At 35.0% G+C, this 12,035-nt stretch overlaps 1 pseudogene; it reads left to right on the forward strand.

Moving 5' to 3' along the window:
• The first annotated feature begins 264 nt into the window (after window positions 1-264).
• LOC130981233 (ABC transporter C family member 13-like) lies at window positions 265-10,239 on the forward strand (annotated as a pseudogene).
• Window positions 10,240-12,035: the final 1,796 nt, after the last annotated feature.

Consider the following 12,035-nt stretch of genomic DNA (forward strand, 5'->3'; position numbering starts at 1 on the left):
AGCTAAGAACAGAAATGCTGATGACTCATGTATATAAATGCATTTTAGGTTTTACTTATCCACCATATCCCAGCATTAATTTAGTGCACGCATTAGCACTGATCCAAACTAAAGCAACTTTCCATAAGTATATTTTGGTTTTTTTTCCTATTTCAACATGCACGTGCTTTATTTTGTGACTTATCTCTTGACTGTTTAATGAATTTAGGAAACACTTTCCATATATATGTGTTGTCTATATATATATAAGTTCCAATAACAATAATGAAACAGTACTTGTTGAGCAAGTGGAGCTGCATTACTAAACCTAGCTACCTTAGTTCCAATAATATGCATGTCACCTGTATGCCAATAGTAGGACCAATAAAGTAGTTTAATTTACAAACAAAAAGGTTATATAATTAACTTGATGAAAAAACAAAAAAGATATATAATTTGATTCTGATACAGGATACCCATCTCAACTTTCCTCACATGATAAAGCCACTTGGTTGAATTTGTTCTTGTTGGGTCCTATCTCCTTTGATCAATTCTAGATCTGATCATAGTGAGATATAGTTCTGTTACATTTGCTCTAACATGGGTTATGGCAAGCTTGGTTTCATTCTATTCAATGAAGAAGACAACAAGAGACAACAAAAGATTCCCTTTTGTTCTGGTTCTCTGGTGGGTCTGGACTAATGAAGAACAACTTTGAATACTTGGACTTCTGGAATTTCTTGTCAGAGGATGATAACATAGTTGGTGTGGTTTCCTTGCCTATGTTGTTGTAGCTTTTGTGTTCGAATTTATGTGCAAGAGAAGAACAACACAACACTGACATGGAACAGCTCTTGGTTCACCCTGGAGAAGAAGATGATGATGATGATGATGAAGATGGAGAGAACTTCACAACTGCAGGCATTTGGAGCCAACTCACATTTCGATGGCTGAATCCCATTTTTAGAAAGGGTCGAGTTCAGAAGCTTGAGCTTGCTCACATTCCTGATGTTCCTCATTCTGACACTGCAGAAAATGCTTCTTCCTTATTGGAAGAATCGCTTGGCAAACAGAAACTTGAAGGGGCTTCCTTGACTAAAGCTATAACCAGTTCTGTGTGGAAGTCCTTGGCTTTAAATGCAGTTTTTGCCGGTATATTTTATTACTCTTTGGATGCTATGTACTTTTTTACATTTATTGTTTATGGTGATTACTGATTTGTTTTTGTTTTATATTTGAAGGGGTTAATACAATTGCATCCTATATGGGTCCATTGTTGATTACATACTTTGTGAATTTCTTGGGGGATGATAATTCCAATTCAAGCATCCAATGCGGCCTCATTCTTGCATTCATATTCTTCCTCTCAAAGACATTGGAGTCACTGAGCCAAAGACAATGGTACTTTGGTGCTCAGAGAATTGGAATTCGAGTGTGCAGGGCCAACCCATGGAAAAATCATAAACTTGGTGAATGTGGATGTTGAAAGAATTGGGGATTTCTGCTGGTACATTCATGGAGTTTGGTTGCTTCCAGTTCAGGTTATTTTGGGCTTAGTGATATTGTACATAAACTTGGGATTCTTGCCTTCAATTTCTGCACTTGCTGTCACCATTTTGGTTATGGTGTGTAAAACACCTTTGGCCATATGCAAGAAAATTTACACTCCAAGATCATGGAAGCTAAGGATACAAGAATCAAGATGACTTGAGAGATAATGAAGAACATAAGGATACTGAAATTGCATTCATGGGAATCTACATTCTTACAGAAACTCCTCCAATTGAGAGACACTGAGAAGAGTTGGCTGCAGAAGTACCTCTACACTGGCTCAGCAGTAGCCACTCTTTTCTGGACTTCTCCAACTTTGGTTTCTGTTGTTACTTCCGGCATCTGCATACTGGTGAACACAGAACTGACTGCGGCTACTGTCCTCTCAGCCTTGGCAACTTTTCGGATTCTGAAGGAACCAATCTGCAATCTTCCTGAGCTGATTTCCATGATAGCTCAAACAAAAGTCTCTCTTGATCGAATCCAAGAGTTGATCAATGAAGAGGATCAGAACCAGTTTATGAACAAGCACACTTCAAAAAATTCATCAATTGTTATTGAAATCAAGCCAAGTGAATATGCATGGTTGTACTATATAAAGAATCTCCGTCGTAGAAATCGCTATCAAGCAACCTCAAAAATCCGCTGAGATTCTTGTGTACTACTACCTAGGTACATGGTTGTTGATGGCTGTTATTGGACCATGGTCCCCCCATTTTTTTTTATAAAAAAGTAGTATTATTAGTTTATTATTATTATATTAATTATAGATTAATTATATTTTAATATATTACACACTAAAAAAAATTACATGTTAGTAACTTAAAAGAGATAAATATTGTTTTAGTGATGAATTTAAGGAATTATTGGTTAAACCTGGCACAGTAGTGCCATTACACATTGGCCCTGCAACACAGGTTTGTCCATAGTTATTGGTTGCATTGTTAGAACTTGTATCTCACAGTAATCATATTTTTACTTTATATGTTCCTGATTTTTATTTATTTATTTATTTTTGGTTGTTCGGTTGGACATATTTGCTGAATTTGAAATAGAATTGTTGGCATCAGAAGGAATTGTGAATAAGGAGGACTCTAAATTTTGAAGGGTGTGAAGTTGGTGGTGTTGAGAGAAGTGCTTTTGGATCATTTGGCATTTTGGCTATTGCAAATGACCAACTTTCTGAACTAACACCAATTTATTTCCGTCTTTCAAATTATGGAAATGGAACCTCAACTACTACAACTATTACTACTTCTACTTCTATTTCTTCTTCCTTCTCTGTTGATAAAACTAGGTACTATTAACTGATGAATCATCGTCATTCATATTTGTCTCTTTCTTGATTAGGAGAAAGTGACAAAATATATATGAGTTGTTGGATAATAATGCAGGTCATCAAAGGCATCTGATGTATCAAAGCGAGTTTTCGGAAGCAAAGTGCCTGTTCTAAGTAATGAAAAACTATCATTAAAGGTATTGGTAAGTAGTGTCAATTAACCTATTTGGTCTCACGTGACTTGATTCACGAGATAATATTTAAATTGGATTATCAAAAATCACACATAAGTCGATATGGTCCGATATGGTCCATTAAACTGATTAAAAATTCAATACTTTCAATTTAGTTCCTGAAAGATATCACTATGAGTCAAGTTGGTAAGTTAACTTTACTACTATGTCACTAATGATCGCTGACATATGGAGACACCGGCACTTTTTTTTTTGAAGGCATGTTAAGCATATCATCTAATTTATTTGTGGCAATGACTTCTCAACTTTCCGAAGCAAAAAAATGAGAACGGTCATTTATGAATAGAGGACGCCGGAATCAGTTGCGTTCAATGGGAGAAGCCAAGAATTTGCTTCAATATATGTTCAATTCAGTCGCAGATGTTAGATTCTCTATTTGACATCAATTTGTTTTTCTCTTCTATAAGAAGATTAATGACTTTTATTAGAAGATACTTATGTAAGATACAATATTTTAGTTTTTGTAGTTTATTAATAATAAATTCTAAGTGGTTTAATGTATATTTTAATATGGGTATGCTTAATTTAGTGTGAGATGTATGAATAATCATTTATGATCATCCCAATAATTTTAGTTTATTATAAATATATTTTGTTAAAGGATAATTTTTATTGCTTAAAGAATATTGTATGATATTATTATATATTTATTTTTATTTTATAATTTTTTATTAATTTAATTTAAAAATAGGATTATATATATAATCATATTACTAAATATTAGGTTTTAGAAAAAAAGATTATTAGAATATATATAGAAAAAAAATCAGGGACCTAAGGCTACACTTATATAGAGTAGCTATGGTATACAATATGGTTACGCTTTACAAGTGATGCAGTAGCAAGGATAAGTGTAGCTGTAACGACCCAATTTCTGGTAAGTCATGATCATACTAGAAACTGAGCGCTACCAACTTGTCTTCCTAATTATTATCTATTATTTACTATATGAGCCTGATTCGTTGTTAAAAGCGTAGTTATTTTACGAGGTACTTTTTTTTTTAAAACATTTGGATTAACAAACAGTATCATTCATAATCAATTCACAACTAATAATATATAAACAGTTATAAACAACCACACATAAACACATCACAAGTAGTTGACAACATTCGGTGATTCAGCCTTTATTAGAATATAGACTGTTAGTTAGAACACCCCTAGATATAGCTAGATAATAACTATATACATATATATACATACAACATCCCAGGTCCTGACCTGTTCAAGAGGTCCCTAAGCTGGCACCCAGGCTAGCCTAGACTCTATGCTCGCCTAGTCCCTCTAAACTACTAAAGCGAGGGAAAGTACGTTCTAAGTCTTCAAAACTCAAGTCAGGTGGAACGTCATCAAAAGGTGGAAGGTCGTATACTACTCCTCTGCACGATCATATGACATCAAAGAGCATCTCTCAAGTACTTCATCGAGTGGCCACATAACAGCAACATCGTACGAAGGAGTTAGGCTAAAGTTTGTAGATAAGCGGGGTGCAGACGTTGGCTGGCCTCACCGTATATACATATGAACAGAAAACGGAATTCACCCTAGACTCAGAAGACTACCTAGAGCAGAATCCTCTTTACGAACAGTCATCAGCGAACTACGGTAAGGTACTCTTACTTCCATCTGAAGGGGGAAGGAGAGAGAAGGGGTAAGAACTGGGGAGTTCTTAGTAGGGCCGGGGTTATTAGTTACGTTCATTAATTTTGTGTTGTTTAGCAGACTAATACCAGAATATAGAGAAGTAGTAAATAGAAGACAGAAAAATAGAGAAAATAGAGAAAACAGAAAAAGATCACAAACAGAAGAATACAAGAAAGTAAAACACAGACACAAACACAGAGAATAGAATACAAACAAAGAAAGCATACATTCATGCAACGATCATAATAGAGAAAATGCACAACCAAGTATGATGCATGTCTAGTCCTAGCGCAGGTAATGAGCTCATCTGTCGGTTACATACCCGCTCCCGACGTTACCCAGCAACCTCTGTCTGGATAAGGCTTTCCTGTTGGCAATACCCATTGCAAGCAACCTTTGTCTTGCAGGGTATCCACTGCAAGCAACCTTTGTCTTGCAGGGTGGCACTTATTAGCCGATATATGCCCAACAGACTCACTGTAAGCAACCTCTGTCTTACAGGAGCAACAACACACTCACTGTAAGCAACATCTGTCTTACAGGAGCAACAACACACTCACTGTAAGCAACCTCTGTCTTACAGGAGCACATTCATCTTGATACCTCTGTAAGCAACCTCTGTCTTACAGCAAAGCATTATAGCAAGGTATCCCAGGAAAGCGTTCTCAGTGGTCGTACCACCATCTATCTGACTGCCTTCATGTAGCAGATCATCACATAATCATTATCATTACCATCATTCATTATTAATCTCGTTATTCATCATCACTTTCACATTCTTATACATTACCTCTTTCTTTCTCTGTTCAATCACAACATAACAACTTTCTATAGGTGAACTTCGGCCTATAGAAATGGCACCTCTGTAAGTGAACTTCGGCTTACAGAAAAGGCGCCCCTGTAAGTGAACTTCGGCTTACAGGTATCATAACTCTCTGTAGGTGAACTTCGGCCTACAGGAGCAACACCCTGAGATGCACAATTGATATTCACTGTAGGTGAACTTCGGCCTACAGGAATAACAACTCACTGTAGGTGAACTTGGGCCTACAGGACCTCTAGGGCCAATGGAAAAGCAGCAGATGAACATACAACAGAACATCGTGCCACAAGGCTTAACTCTTTATTCTTATACTCTTCTCCTCTATTCTTTTTGTTATATTACTCTTTTCTCATTATCTCTTTACTCTGTTCTCTGTATCTTTTTACTCTGCTCTAGTTACTCTTTTCTCTGCTTAACGCATGTATTTAAAGCTTATGTAAATTTCGGTATGAATAGTTAGCCTGTCCCAAGTATAGGTTCATTAAGTCTATACTGAAACAGTTTAACTTTTCATATAATACTTAACCCTAGTCGCAACTCAAGGACTAACTATGTTGCCCTAGTTCGTTCACTAATCTCTGTCTGTTTTTCTGCCATTAAAACATTACAGACTTTTTCTTCGACTTTTATCTTTTCTTCAACTTTTTATCTTTCTTTTATCTTTGCCTCACTAACATGTTATTACCACTCCCTAAGTGTTTTATGAAGGTAATTATGAGATTCTGCACTTAAAGTTGTCTTTCTAAAGCTTTTACAGAAAACTGCATTTTCTGCATTATTTTATTATTTTTATTAAAATATTATTTTTAATTAAATATTATTATTTAATATTTTATTATTATTTATTATTTTATTAATATATTTTCGAAAATTAACTTTACTTTAACCTTTAACCTTTAAAATTCACTTTTTACCACCCGTAACTTTTAATATTTCTACTTTTACCACCCTAACTTTCAGAAATTACCAAATAACCCCTTAAACACCAAAATAATTACTTCCTTGCCCTTTCTAAGATCTAAAAGGTGTTCTTCAATGTTCTTCACCACACTCAAAGTGTTCTTCATGTTCTTCATATATTCTTTAAATTCTTTCTCTGTTTTTACCCGTTTTTCAGTCTTTTCAGCAACCGATTTTTACCATAATTCAAAATAAAATTGCAGCCACTAAAACCCCATCTTTTCTACATGATTTTAACACAAATTGAACCCCAATTTAAGACCTAGGGTTTCGTTTTCCAGCAGCCCTCAAGAACAACATTCATAGCTTAAATATCATCAAATTTCATCAAATTTTCAACAAACTTTCAACAAGAATCACTCATATAAACAATCAATTTCAAGCACAGCCAAACCATATCATAATTACACAACTCAAACACAATCAATCAAGATTAAATTCGTCAAACCCTACCTGGTTTTGCTGCTCCTAATTCGGTTAAACTTTCAGGTGGTCCTTAAGCACTTTTTCCTCCTAAATCACATCAAGAACAACTTTAAATCCAAAAACTCTCAACTGACCAAATCTCACTCAGTATGTTAGGAAGAGATATCTCACCTTAGACTTGCTGGAAATTCACGTTTCTTGGCCCTCAAGTCAAGTTAAGCATGATTCCTAAGGAAAAACATCAAGAAAACACATGTTTACATGGTTTTCCTTGAAAACCGAATTGAAGAGGGAGGGAGACAGCCATCTCACCTTATTTCTAGCCTTGATAAGTCACATGGTTATGTAGAGGAAGAAGAGAGGATCATTTTGGTGAAATCGGAGTTTTGATTTGAGTTTTAGTTCAGAAGAAATCAAGCTTTCAAGATTTATGAACCAAGAACTTTCTCTCCTTTTTCTCTTGGTGATTTTCGGCCACAATGAGCAAATGAGGCAGCCTTGGGAGTTTTGGGGGTGTAGGGTGAGTTGTGATTGGTTGGCTTGGAGGTGGATTAAAATAATATTAAAATATCTCAGGTGTATAACAACTAAAACTAGGTGTATCGGAACACTCGTAAAAACATCTCTAAAAATTATTTTCTGAGCTACTAGCATAAATGACACTAGTAACATATTTATTATGAGAATAGAACATGTATGATGAGGCCTTAGCATTGCTAAAGTCATCAGAGAGTGCTGGTGCTAAGCTGCACCAGTAAACTGTGAACCCGGTTAAACCGATTTTCTGTTTTTAACTAAAACTGACCAGGTAACCTTATAATATCATTCAAGAAGCTTCTAATACTCATATAATGATGATATTACCCTATTATCTCTCTTCTCTCATGAATCGAGTCCGGTTCATCAAACTGAGACTATTTACGAAAAACCGGATCAAAACTCCTAACCAATACGGTTCAAAAACTATGTTCTTCGTGACTGCGTTATCGAGCTTGACTCGGAAAAGGTTCTAGCTTAAAGATGACATAATGACAATGAGGATTGAGATACTTGATGATATATCAAAGGTTATCCTTTTACCGATCCTCCGGAGTTCTCCGTATCTTTAGAAAAGATCTCACGTACTCGAAAATTAGGGTTGTTATAGTAGCCTATTCTGGTAAGCATAGAAGCTGGAAAGCGTAACCTTTGGTCCTGAACAACATCACTTGAAAAGCGCACCCTATTCCCAAACGCCAAAAGCGTAGACTTTGGTACAGAAAAACGTAGCCTTTGAGAATAGGCAACGGCTGAATAGGAATCCCCTACTCAAGCGTCTCCGTAGCCTGAAAAACGTAGCCTTTGCCTAAGGCATCATTTTTTTCACTTTTAACTACACTTTTCAAATGTACCTGAATGAGTGTTTTTCTTGTAGTGAATTAATTCCTGAAACTGATTGCAAAACGAATGTTATAGTTTTATTTTAAAGTGATAAGTATAGAAGTATTAATACTACTTTTTTTTTTTTAAAAAATGGAGACCATGGCCACTTTAGGCCCCCTTAGATCCGCTTTTGCCACCAGCATCTCAACTAGATTAGCCCTCTCAACTGAATGTTTCACAGTTTGAAATTTTGAAAGAGGCAGTGGTAGATGCGGAGTGACAGCAGTATTAAACTTTGCTGAAGCAACAACTTCATAACTAACCTTACCAGTTTCTGAAGTTTACAAAACCCCGGAGAAAATGAAAAAATCACAAATGAGTTGATTGAAAAGTGTTATCATTGGATAACACATGTGAAAAAGACAAAAGATGGTAGTAATGAATATGATCCAATATTTGTCTTGAAACACGAGACACTTTACGAGGCATTAAGAGAATATATTTCATGTCTCTAATGTTCAAAGAACAAGTACATGCCACGATAAATGCTTTACCATTTGCGTTAACGTTAATGATTTTTCTAAACAATCTTATATAGTATATCTCATAAATTTTCATCCTGTAGGTGGTTTGTATATACAACATGATTCTCAACGAAATAAAAGTTCGGTGGTATCAAGAACTAATATATATTGTGCCGCTGGATATTGTGATAAGCTAAATTTCTTATTCATTGTTGATTACTGTTTGGTAGAGTGGGAATGTTAATATTGATTCACCTCATTGTTATGTGTTTTGTTGAGTTCTTTTGCATAAAGAAAACTTTTCTCATGATAATTGAATGTTTTTCAAGTATTATTCAGCACATGAATTGTTTTCGGTTCGGTGCATGAATTGTGTTGGGTTTAGTGCAAATGTGATTTAACTTATATTTTTTTTTGTAGAATTTTATGTTGGGAACACATGGCGAGTCCTACATTGATAAAAGTACAAACAAGGCCTACCGGTTCGATATTGAACCGTATGCCCACCACCGTCAGTTTCTTGACAAAAGAAAACTTGCATCGCACCCATTTGTAAGTTGTAATTTCTAAAAATTATTCAATAATTCTCTTGTTTGCTATTGTTTTGATTGAAATATTTTATTATTTTTCCAAACTTCAGCTATTTGTGCCAATTTGCAATGGAGCACATTGGTGGTTGTGGATTGCCGATGTGAACAAAAAGAAATTCTATGTGCTTGACCCTATCAATAAGCTGCCAGAAAATATACCTGATTCGAGGAAGAAACTGAACAAATTTGTTGTAAGTTATTTTTCTGTAAATTATTCAAATTATTCAGTAAATGAAGTGAGTTCGGTTGAGTGTTGTTGATTTATTTTGTTCAATTTTTGCATACCTTTCAGGGATTAATAATTTCTCAAATGAGGGTTTATGCTGGGGGGAACTGTTAATGGAGGATGGACTAGGAGTAGAAGTAGAGTATATCTTACTAAATGGTCAACGTACAGAGTAAGAATCGTTCTCTTCTATAGTGCTACTTTTAATATGTTTTATTTTGTAGACTATTAATCATATTATACTCAATTCTTGCTTAGCTATGATTGTGGGATATACGTCATGAAATGGCTTGAAAAAATTCATCCACAAAGTATCAGAAGCAGAAAGAGATATAAATATAGAGCTTGAACACAAGTTAGTACTTTCTAAAGTTATAAACTTCTTTCTTTTCTGATTTCAGTTGGGTTTATTTCTTATGTAACTAATTCCTTTCAATTGAAATGTAGGGAGAGATTGATAGCTTCAGATACCAATATGGTCCGCACATTCTGTTGCATGAATTGAACAAAATTAGAGACCAAGTGATTTGGGAATCTGAAGCAATAAGACTCCCGAAGCCATCTGCTGCCCTCTCCAACCCTTATTGTAAATTCACATCTGGGGATTTAGATAGTAAATAGCATATACTAGGATTGGCTGTTTGTAATTAACAATATTTTGTTTAACTTTTTTAAAAAGCAAAAAATGCTTACTTCAAATGTATATATGTGAATATTAATCTAAATGTTAATGTTAATATTTATATTTGATTAAACATCGATTACTCATCTGAGATGTTAATTTATATATCTGTTGGAACTGTCTGGCTGCTGTTTTATTCCAAGTTTTTAGTGATTGCAATCACTATATTTACCAATACATTATGAACTCCAAAAGAACACAGTGAACCAAAATTAATAGACTGGGAGAACTGAAAGATGGAAACATAATGAACCCTTAAACCCTAAACCCTAAACACTAAAACCAGAACCCTGAACACTGAACCCTGAGCCGATAAACCATAAACCCCTAAACCCCTAAAACCCCTAAAACCCTAAACCCTAAAACCATAAACCCTAAACCCTAAACCCCGAACCCCTAAACCCCTAAAACCCTTACCCCTGAAACCCTAAACCTTGAACCCTAAACCCTGACCCATGAACCCCTAAACCTTAAACCCCTAACTCTAAACCATAAACCATAAACCCTCAACCCTGAACACGATGAACCGAAATTGATACACTTGGCGAACCAAAAGTTGGAAACATACTGAATCCCTGAACCCTGAACCCTAAACCCTAAACTCTAAAACCTGAACACTGAACCACTAAACCCTAAACTCTAAACACTAAACACTAAACCCAGAACCCTAAACTCTAAACCTTAAACACTAAACCCAGAACCTTAAACCGTTAACCCTGAAACCATAAATCCTAAACCCCTAAACCCCTAAAACCCTAAACCCTAAACCCTAAACCCTAAACCCTAAACCCCTAAACTCTAAACCCTAAACCTTGAACCCTAAACCCTGAACCCTAAACCATGAACCCTAAACTTTAAACACTATATTCGTCTAATTATTTTTAGACTCCTTTCTGCATAACGAACCGAAAACATGCACATGGTGAATCAACTCTTTGGTAATTACCGAACCGAAAAGTTACTCATATTTACTCACAGTTACTCACAGGTACTCACACTCACAGTTACTCAAAGTTACATATTATCAATTTAATTCATTTCAATTCAGATATAGATCACCTCAGTCCATTCAATTCACTTCAAATAAAATTAGCAATTTCATTCCATTGAATTCTATTCAAAATTCAATAATTCAAACCTCATCAAATTGATGCGTTTCAAAAGAATTATTCAAATCGCACTTATTCAACTAATTTGAAGTTGATTCATTCATTGTTCCAATTCAAAAGTGCAGATCGAAGAAGAAAACGAAAAAGAAGATGAACGACGAAGCTAATTGCGTTGAAGTCAATCCATATCCATAATGCAGAGAAGAAAAACGTGAAAGAGGAAAACAACGAAGGAGAACAGGAAGAAGAAGAACGTTTACGTTGTATGGAAAGGTTTACGTTGAGAAATGTTGATCACACAAAATAAGGATTATGTTATATACGTTATAAGAAGCGTGTGTAAAACAAACGAGTGTGTGGGGGCGTGGAGTGGAAGGTACTTGGATACCATCCATGTAATTTTTACATGGATGTAGAATTTTTCTAAAATAAAAATTGAGATGAATTCCCTACTGAAAATGATATCATGCGAGCTTTCTTTCATTTGACTTTCATGCCCATCACCACTTTACAGTATCTTCCCTAAGATACAAGGGTTGTATTTGTATGTGACTGCTGTTCTCTCTAAACAACATTAAAAATATAAAAAAAAAATTATTGTTTATCTAAAAAAATATTTAAAACTA

Source organism: Arachis stenosperma, chromosome 1 (assembly GCF_014773155.1).
Source record: "Arachis stenosperma cultivar V10309 chromosome 1, arast.V10309.gnm1.PFL2, whole genome shotgun sequence".
In the NCBI taxonomy this organism is placed as follows: Eukaryota; Viridiplantae; Streptophyta; class Magnoliopsida; order Fabales; family Fabaceae; genus Arachis; species Arachis stenosperma.